This window comes from Antrostomus carolinensis, unplaced genomic scaffold (genome assembly GCF_000700745.2).
Source record: "Antrostomus carolinensis isolate BGI_N321 unplaced genomic scaffold, ASM70074v2 scaffold18968, whole genome shotgun sequence".
Lineage (NCBI taxonomy): Eukaryota > Metazoa > Chordata > Aves > Caprimulgiformes > Caprimulgidae > Antrostomus > Antrostomus carolinensis.
This window is the reverse complement of record NW_010333879.1, coordinates 37,110-45,751: the sequence shown is the minus strand read 5'-3', so window position 1 is coordinate 45,751 and position 8,642 is coordinate 37,110.

Below are 8,642 nucleotides of genomic sequence, written 5' to 3'. Positions count from 1 at the left end.
CAAAGTCTACACTTTCATCTGAGAGACTCCTATAGAGTGCCTCTGCTGTCAGTGGGAGTGATAGATACAAGGCACAGTTCAGATAACCTCCTGTAGACAGCCACCACAGGAAGATGGGCTAATCACACCCTGGAAGTGCTCATCTTTTCATAAACACAGCTGAGTGTGATAAGCTCACCCATGGGCATCCACATCAGCCTTCTTCCATGAGCCACTCAATCCAGCTCCAGCTGACACTTCTTCTGATCTGAAAGAGGCAAGGATCCTGTGGGACACAGCCATGAGACCCTGCAGTTCATACCTATATCCAATATATATGCACTCAAGCAACCTGAATTCTGCCATGTTGTAATTTGGGATGCTATGCTTTACAGTCTTAATAGTTTAAGTAGTGTTTGTTTCTGGGCTCTTTTAAAAAGTGATAACAAGAAGTCGGGAGACCCAATACCTGGCTTCGTTTTGGTCCCCTCTCAGCAAGTCTGCAGCCTTGAGGCCCACTGCATGGAGCAAGTGGAATAAGTTGGAGTGTCAGTGAGTGGAGATGGACATTTTACAGATAAAAGCTGGCAGGAAAGGAATGTACCTTTCCTAAGTCATAGTCTTAGAAATGCCTGAACCATTTGGACTGGAACCATCCCAGAATTTATCCTGAAGTCGATTCCGTGCACAGGAGCTTATTGCAAAGACCTGCAGCTCAGCATGGAGCACTGGAGCTGTGAAGTGGGGCAGTCAGTACTCACTTGCTAAATTCCTGTTGGACTATTGGCCTCAACAACACTGTATGGCAGGAATTTAACCTTAAGTTGAGCATTTAGAGAAAAAGGACTTCCTTTATGGGTTTGAATTTGGTTCCCTCTAGTTTCATTTACACTTTTTTGTTTCTAATATTGAGAGCTAGGGAGGTCAGGGACTCTCACTCACAGCATCCTTTGCACAGAGGTACATGTCCCTTTTGTGTAGCCGCATTCTTAACATATTTGCAGAGTGTGGTCATATTAATGTCTAACAAACTAATATCAAACACCTGCAATGCCCCTCACAGACCTCCCAGACAATCTCAGCTGTAGTTATTGCAATTCTGGAATTCTTGCTGGTGGCCTAATCGATAGCTAAAATGGATTAAAGAGACATTTTTGGGAAACAATTAAGGAAGACATCTGACAAGACATCCTCATGGATGGCAGCACACGAACAATAGGACCTGAACACCCAGGTCACATGGCTGAGGCACAACAACCCACGCAAGGACATGACTGCCTGCTCTGTACAAGCTAAATGGTCGTGGAGCAAATCATTGCAGACTCCCGGGGGACACAGTGGTGATTTTGAGCTGGTTGGTAGTGGGAGAATGGAAAAACAGTAATCCAGCACCACTCTGATTAAAACACAACAGCAATAACTCTGCCAGCAAAATCCCCATTCTGCTTTTCACAGCCTGCTTCCCTGCCTGAAGGAGGAAGCAGATTTCTAGGGCAGGGATTTTAATTCCAGGGATTTTAAGACTTAGAATAGTCTCAAGGACCTGCCTGCCACTGACTTGAAGCACAAGTAAGACAGGATGTGGGGATAGTACTTTTTTCCCCTTGAAATAATTCAAAGCTTGGTCAGGCTCTCAGAAGGCTTCCTCCAGACAAGGCTATTTTAATGCTGGAACAATGAAGAATATCGATTGCTACGACCTAGTATCTGCTTCTAACAAGAGCTGCACTTGGCTGTCTTGGCTGTCACAGGAGAAGGTGTCCTTGAAAAGAAAGTTTCCAAAAATATCTATCAATAAAACATCCTTTCATATGGCACTGAGTTATTTTTTACGTGCTTCAGTTTCTTTTAAGTAAAGCAGATATCATATGTTTATCTACTATGGAAGACTGTTATAAAGTCACACTAATAGTCATAAAGCAATTCAAGAATCTTGAGTGGAAGGTCCTAAAAATGACAGTGCTATTATATCATTAATTCATTAATAGTGAGATAACTTGGGTAATGTTTAACTGTAGAATGAGACAGTAGTAATAAAAATGACACTTAAACAAGCATTAATTGTTCTTCTAATGAAGGTACTAATTGAAATATTATCTTCCAAAAAATTGGAGTAATTCAATAAGAGGCATATTTACAAACACTTTATCTTCAGGCAGAGTGTAAAGGTTATCAACACAGGTTTATGTTAATAAATTATGCTTGAGTAACAGTTGTATTTTGGATCAGTGTTCAAGCGCTACCCAGGAATACAAGAGTTCAATAGCATTTCATATACTGTATTTTTAGACTGTCAAGGCAAAATAGTTTTAATATATCAATATTAATATCAATATATTAAAATATCAATATAATAAAATATCAATATATGTAAAAAGAATGGTTTATAGTGGTCACAAGAGCCTCAACTCATTTTTGTGTATTCTCAGGCCAGTCTAATTTTTGTGTTTGCATTATCATTAATACTGATTAATAGTTGTGTTGGAACTTTTTTTGTAAATGTACCTAAAGCATCTGGCACAGACAGACAGACAGGTAGATATCTAGGAAGTGAGGAGAGAGCTTTACATATTGATTCTTAAGAAAAATGAGTTTTCACAGCTGCATCAATCAGGAGCAGTGTGCCTGGAATATTCTTCCTCAATCTTTTCTGCTGAAGATTTAGACATTAATTTGTCAGTGCTTTAAGGAGACACTCACTACTCTGCATGTCATTTATTCTTTCCACATATTTTGCTGGCACCTTATTCTTCTGCCACAGACATGATAATCTTTCATGATCTCCACCCTGCCTTCAGCATCTAAGAAACTATCCAAGATTCTAAGATATCCAAGAATCTAGGAAACTATCCAAGATTTTCTTGCCTTCTGTGAGCACAAGGCATGTGAGGTCATAGGACAGGATGGATGGTCTTCCACAACCATTTATAATCTCAGTGCTCCATTGAAGTTGCTCTCCTTGGCATCTTTGGCTCCCCATGCTTCTCCCACTGCTCCCTATTTACAGGGATGGAGGCACGTTCCAGCCACGGTACGGCGTGTGCTGGGTTCCTGTTTGCACACCAGGACTCCTTCCCAGCATGACTCTCTTCACTCTCTCAGGACACCATGCAGGTCAGTTCTCATGTGTGATAGCTTCACCAGAAGTACTGCTTGCAGCTCTCTGGGACAAGCCTGATTCGTCTGCTGTGACTTCCAGCCCATGCACCTCACAAGCTCCTGATCTGCATGAGCTTGTGTGAGCTCTGCCACTCAGCAGCTCGAACCCACCAGGGCTGTCTTGCTTACACAACCCTGCTTGAATCTCAAACCATTCTGGGCTTCTGGGATAAGAGTCAAAAGACTGAGTTTAAATATTAACTAAATGCTCTGCGGTGCACAAAGCAGTCAAGGCTGAGCACAATGTTCTGCACTTGGGTTGCACCAGTTTGGAAAATCCTTGCTTCCAGTTGCTTTGAGTATACACAATAAAGTTTCATTTTTCATCATGTAGATAGTTGGCAAGAGAAGACATGATCTGTTATCCTTAAAAAATTCCTTTTTTTACCTCATGTGGCTAAATCAAGTCGAGATTGTCTCTTCTCAGCCCAGAATGAGTGCTCAGCTGTTACTGTTCACCTGTGGGTGGACAGGAGGAGAGGAAGAGCTGGGAGCAGAGTGGTGGGGACATCTCCCTGCTCCTCCTCCCCAGCAGGGCTGATTGCTGATCCCTCCAAGGGAGCTTTGCAGAAGGGTCACTTGTCTGAGAGAGCACACCGGCTGCCCTCTGTGTGAGGAGAAGACCACAGCTGGGGTGCAAGGGAACTGGTCAGAGCACTCTTCCTGTTCTGCTCCCCTGTGCCCTTCCAGCACACGAAGATGTGATAGGACCCCACAGGGGCTGATGCCGTGCTGGGGCTCCACACCCACCTCCCACACACATACAAGGCTCCAGGCACAGAAAATCCCTCAGGAGCACATGGCCCAAGTCCCTTCATAGGTTAGTTTGTATTTCCCCACCTTGTATCAGCCTCCCCAGCAAGCTGGCTTTCCCAGTTACTTCTGCTATCTCAACTGTCTCCAGCTCAGCATTTCTACCTGCGCTCTCCTAAAAGTGTCCCAACTTTCTCCTCTGCTTCATCTTGGTAATTTCCTTCAATTTTTTGTATGTCTCACTACAGAGTTGTGCTTTAATCAGTCATTGTAAGGACAAAAAAACCCAGTTGCTTAAGAATAACTGAGACTTAGCTTCAGGTACAAGAAAATTGTCCAAGAAACTTCAGGAACATCTAAAAGTGTGAGAGAAAAGCAGAAGGGTTCTTGTGGAGGTGGGTATCCTTTTGAGAAAGCCTCACTTTACACCCAAGAGATGAGGCAGAAAGGTTTTTGGACTTGCCGCTGATGACAGCAGGAGATCTCTCTTCCTACACCCGGCTGGCCCAGAGCCCATCAGGGCCCAGGCTAGTCTGGGCCATGCAGCCTTTCCAACCCAAACTGCAGTGACTCAGCAATCCTTAGAATATCACGAATCACATGCTAAATTTTGTGTATATCAATTGTTTACTGTGATTGCTAATTAGGAGCTGGCAGCAATAGGAACAGCGCTGCACCGTACCTTGCATCCCGTAGCTCAGGCGACAGTCCCTGCTCACCTTGTCCTGACGGTGAATCCTGCCCATCCAAAACAAGTTGCAATCTGACTCCTCAGTGCTGTTTAAATCAGGCTCTGAGTACATAGTTCAGCAAATAAAGGGCCGGATTGGCTAGAAAAACAGAACAATTTAACAAAATGAAGGAATACACGCATGGTTGTGTGGTTGTTTATCCATGGGCACACCACAAGACAGAGAGTATTTAATCGGGGCTTGTACTGATAGTGACATTAGATTGCCACCTCACATTTATCAGATGTACTTAGGTAAACATTTTTTATTTTAGGCCCATCCTGAGTCATAAATAAAAAAGTCTTTCCAGCAGACCTTGGAAAATATTACACCATGCAAATGCAGCCAGTAGATAAAAGGTAATTAACTTCTGATCATAAAAGCAGCTAATAACAAGCATACAGATATCTGAATGTATTTTTCATGAAAGCCACTATCACATAAAAAGGTACTACCATGTTTATAATGATTGATTTTAAAAAGTTAATTACAATTAATGCCTTTGTAAAGGATATGGCTGAATAAGGGATATGACACGAATGAGGAATTTCCTCAAGCCCTGGGGCACTTCATAATATTGTTTCAGGATTGAGCTTTAAGCCCCAGAAATGCATGAGTTTATGGTGTTACAAAGAGCAAGACTTTAATTTCCATTTACAGTCGGACAGCATTACCCAAACATGCTCACTCCAAGCACATCATCTGTGTGACCATTTTTTCACACAAACATCTTGGGAAATGAGAGAGGGAAGACATTCTGGAGATATGAAGGAAAGTCTGAAAAGGGACTGATTTATTTTCTGACCTTTATTTAGAAGATCACCTCCCCAGATCTGCACCTGCACCTTCCCAGCTGACTCTGTTTTCCCCATCTCCCTTTGCCCAGCCCAGACAACCACCCAGTTGTGCTTGCAGAGGCTCCCAGGTGCTGTTGGCCCCATCACGAGGAGCATTTGCCTCCTCATCCTTCAGGGTAGATCCCCTGCTTGAAATCCTGCTCTTATTTTATCCTACTTTTGTTTGCTCTAAATTCCCTGCTTCATCAGCTTTGATAACTGGACAGTAAGTACTAGCAGCTCCCCTTTCCCTGCTGTTCACCAATCCCCAAAATGTTTGTTTTTAAGAGATTTGTGTCCAGGGTTACGATTGTTTTTCCCAGCCCAATGCTGCCCTTCAGGCAGATCAGTTTCTTACTGTCATATCTTCAGGTGCTTTTGCATGAAACTCAGAGTGAGGGGGACTGCCTTTTTAGTTTCACCCAAAAGACCTTGTTTCAGTCCTGCAGCCCAGCTCTTTGAGCCCCATTGGTGACTCAGTGGGAATGATGCCAGCTCTTGAGAAAGAAGCTCATTTCCTGGAGCAACCATCTTTTCCAAGATAGCCTTTATCCTACACTGATTAGATACAATATTTTCAGTTTGTTTGATCTGGCACAATTACAAGCTGAAGCAGTCTGGCAAGGAGCCAAGGGGAGTGCCAGCTCTGGCAGCGGGTGCTGTGGCCAGGGTCTGTTCCCCACAAGATGCTGCAAAAGAAGATGCCACCACCCCCAGACTGGAGGGTTTTCCCATTGCTGTTACTGCTCACCAGTTGCAAAATGGCTTGCATACGTGGCTTTGGGATTTGTGCTTTATCAATAATGCTGCAGAAAGGAACTGTGACAGTGGCCAATTTGGGATCCAAAGACAACTATGAGCCTCATTACAGCCCTGGGTGGCTGAGCTTTCCTTCAGTTTTGGCACAGTGAGCAAATAAGCCTCTTCTAATAGTGAAAAAAACAGCTTAAAAAAAAAACCCGCTGTACAAGCAGAGGCCAAATATCAACTACAAGCATCACGTGGAGGAAGAAAAAAAAACGGAGTCTGGGCTTGACTGACTGACAGAAGTCATGGATGAGCCCAGGAGTGGCGGAGCTGGTGGGTCTGGGACTGTGAGCACAGAAATACATACATTACACCTGCTCTTTTTTTCACCAAATGATGAATGACAATGCATTTAAATGTTTCATTTGTGGCTTTTTGTTTTTCATTTGTTTGTTTGGTTGTGTTTTTTTTTCTGGATCTCTCAACCACCATTTTTGTAGACTTCCTCAAATAAGCAGTGCTAATAAGGAGTGCTACAGCTGGGATTCTTTTATAGTCCTGAATTACCACTTTCCTACTTCTGCCTTTTCCTGAGCAGACAGTATGCCATGTCAGGCCACCTGCTGATCTGCATAAAGATGTTTTCTTGTTTCCCTGTGTCAGTCAGGGAAGTAGACAGGAAGGATATTCAGGGGTGTGAATGAATGTAACAGAGGGTACTGTGGCATTTAACAGCATGAGAAAGATCTCATTTGTAGATTGAGAATGAGAGGGATGAAAAAAAAGATGTTTAATTTCTGCTTGCAACTAACTCAGCTCTTGAATTTTACCTTTAATTTGCCCTACTTCTATTTACGATAATAGTTATTTTAAAATATATTTAATGTTTTATTTAATATTTGATGTATTTTAATATTTGAAAAGTATGTGGTGTCTGTATGATACAGAGAAGCAAAGTTTAAACAAGTGAAACTTTGCTAGCACTAATCTAAAAAATTAATCTAAACTACTGATTTTCAGTGTGTGGTCTTTGAACCTACTGCTTTACTTCTAGGGATGTCTGTAACACAAGGAAGAAAAGCAGAATTTTCTGTGCTGGATGGCAATGTATACTTGGGAGACTTGTATGGAAATGTTTCTGAGTCCACAAATGGAAAAAGTAAGTTAACAGTAAATCAAAAAATAAAATAAAATAAAATAAAAAAGCATTTCAGTGACAATTCATTGCAATACAGAAACTTCAAGTTCCTCTCTTAACAACTACCAAAATATTCAAGAAAGTGAGGCTCCTTAAATCATCTGAATCTATCCTGACATAAGATCAAAGGACAAAATACTCTGTATCCCATGACTACCCCATTTGTGCAATTCCAGGGGAAGAGCAGGCTGGTAATAAAGGTGAGTTCAGGTTAAAATTCCCAAATCCAGATGTGATTCCAAAGAGTTATAAAGAGCAGGGCTGTACACACCTGTATAGCTCTGGAACAAACACTTGGCGATGGCGTGGGGAAGCGTAGACCCCAGGCCTGTGGAGCCTGCAGCTGGGTGAACCCCTCTGCTAGATGAACACAGCAATGCTGCTCCATGAGCAAACCCCCAGATTGTTCACAGCAATGCTGCTCCATGAGCAAACCCCAGATTGTTCACAGCAATGCTGCTCCATCAGCAAACCCCCAGATTGTTCACAGCAATGCTGCTCCATGAGCAAACCCCCAGATTGTTCACAGCAATGCTGCTCCATCAGCAAACCCCCAGATCGTTTCATTTTGCACATTCTTGCAAAACAAGCTGAAGCTGATAGGAACCAAGAACTGATAAGAGACCTGTTAAAATATTGGGAAATACATTTTTCCGTGTAACAGTTACCTGAGGGAAACCTCAGGCATAATTCACACAGTTTAAGGAATGGCACAGTCTAAAGTATCTGGAGATAACGGAGTATTTTATTGCACTGCTATCTGCAAAGGTACACCACACAGGGAGAGCTAGAGCACAAACATAAATGATTATAAGGAGCTGGCTCTGACTTAATGTTTGAACATATTCAAATGTTCCACCAGCTACATGGAAATATCTGCTGTCTATTTATTTATTTAGGTTATTTTTAACACCCTTAAGGGTGTTTCAAAATGGATAAGCCACTAAAAGTGTGCTCAGCTGGACTTTAAGGAGGAAATTGGGAACAGCAGCCAAGGCTCGCCTGGGAAATATGGTGTCGACACCTGTTCGGAGAAGCTGCTTGTTGTATTCTGCCAGGCAGTGTTTTGGCCATTTGTAATTGTTTGGTTTTGGTTTTGGTTTTACTTTCACACCAGCTTGACTTTGCTCCTATTTAACAGAAAGGTTTTGGGCATAGCAACTGAAATTCAGGTGACTGCTGCTGTGGCCTTCAGGGATCATTATGTTGATCGACCTCTGGGGAGGCACAAAGTGGACC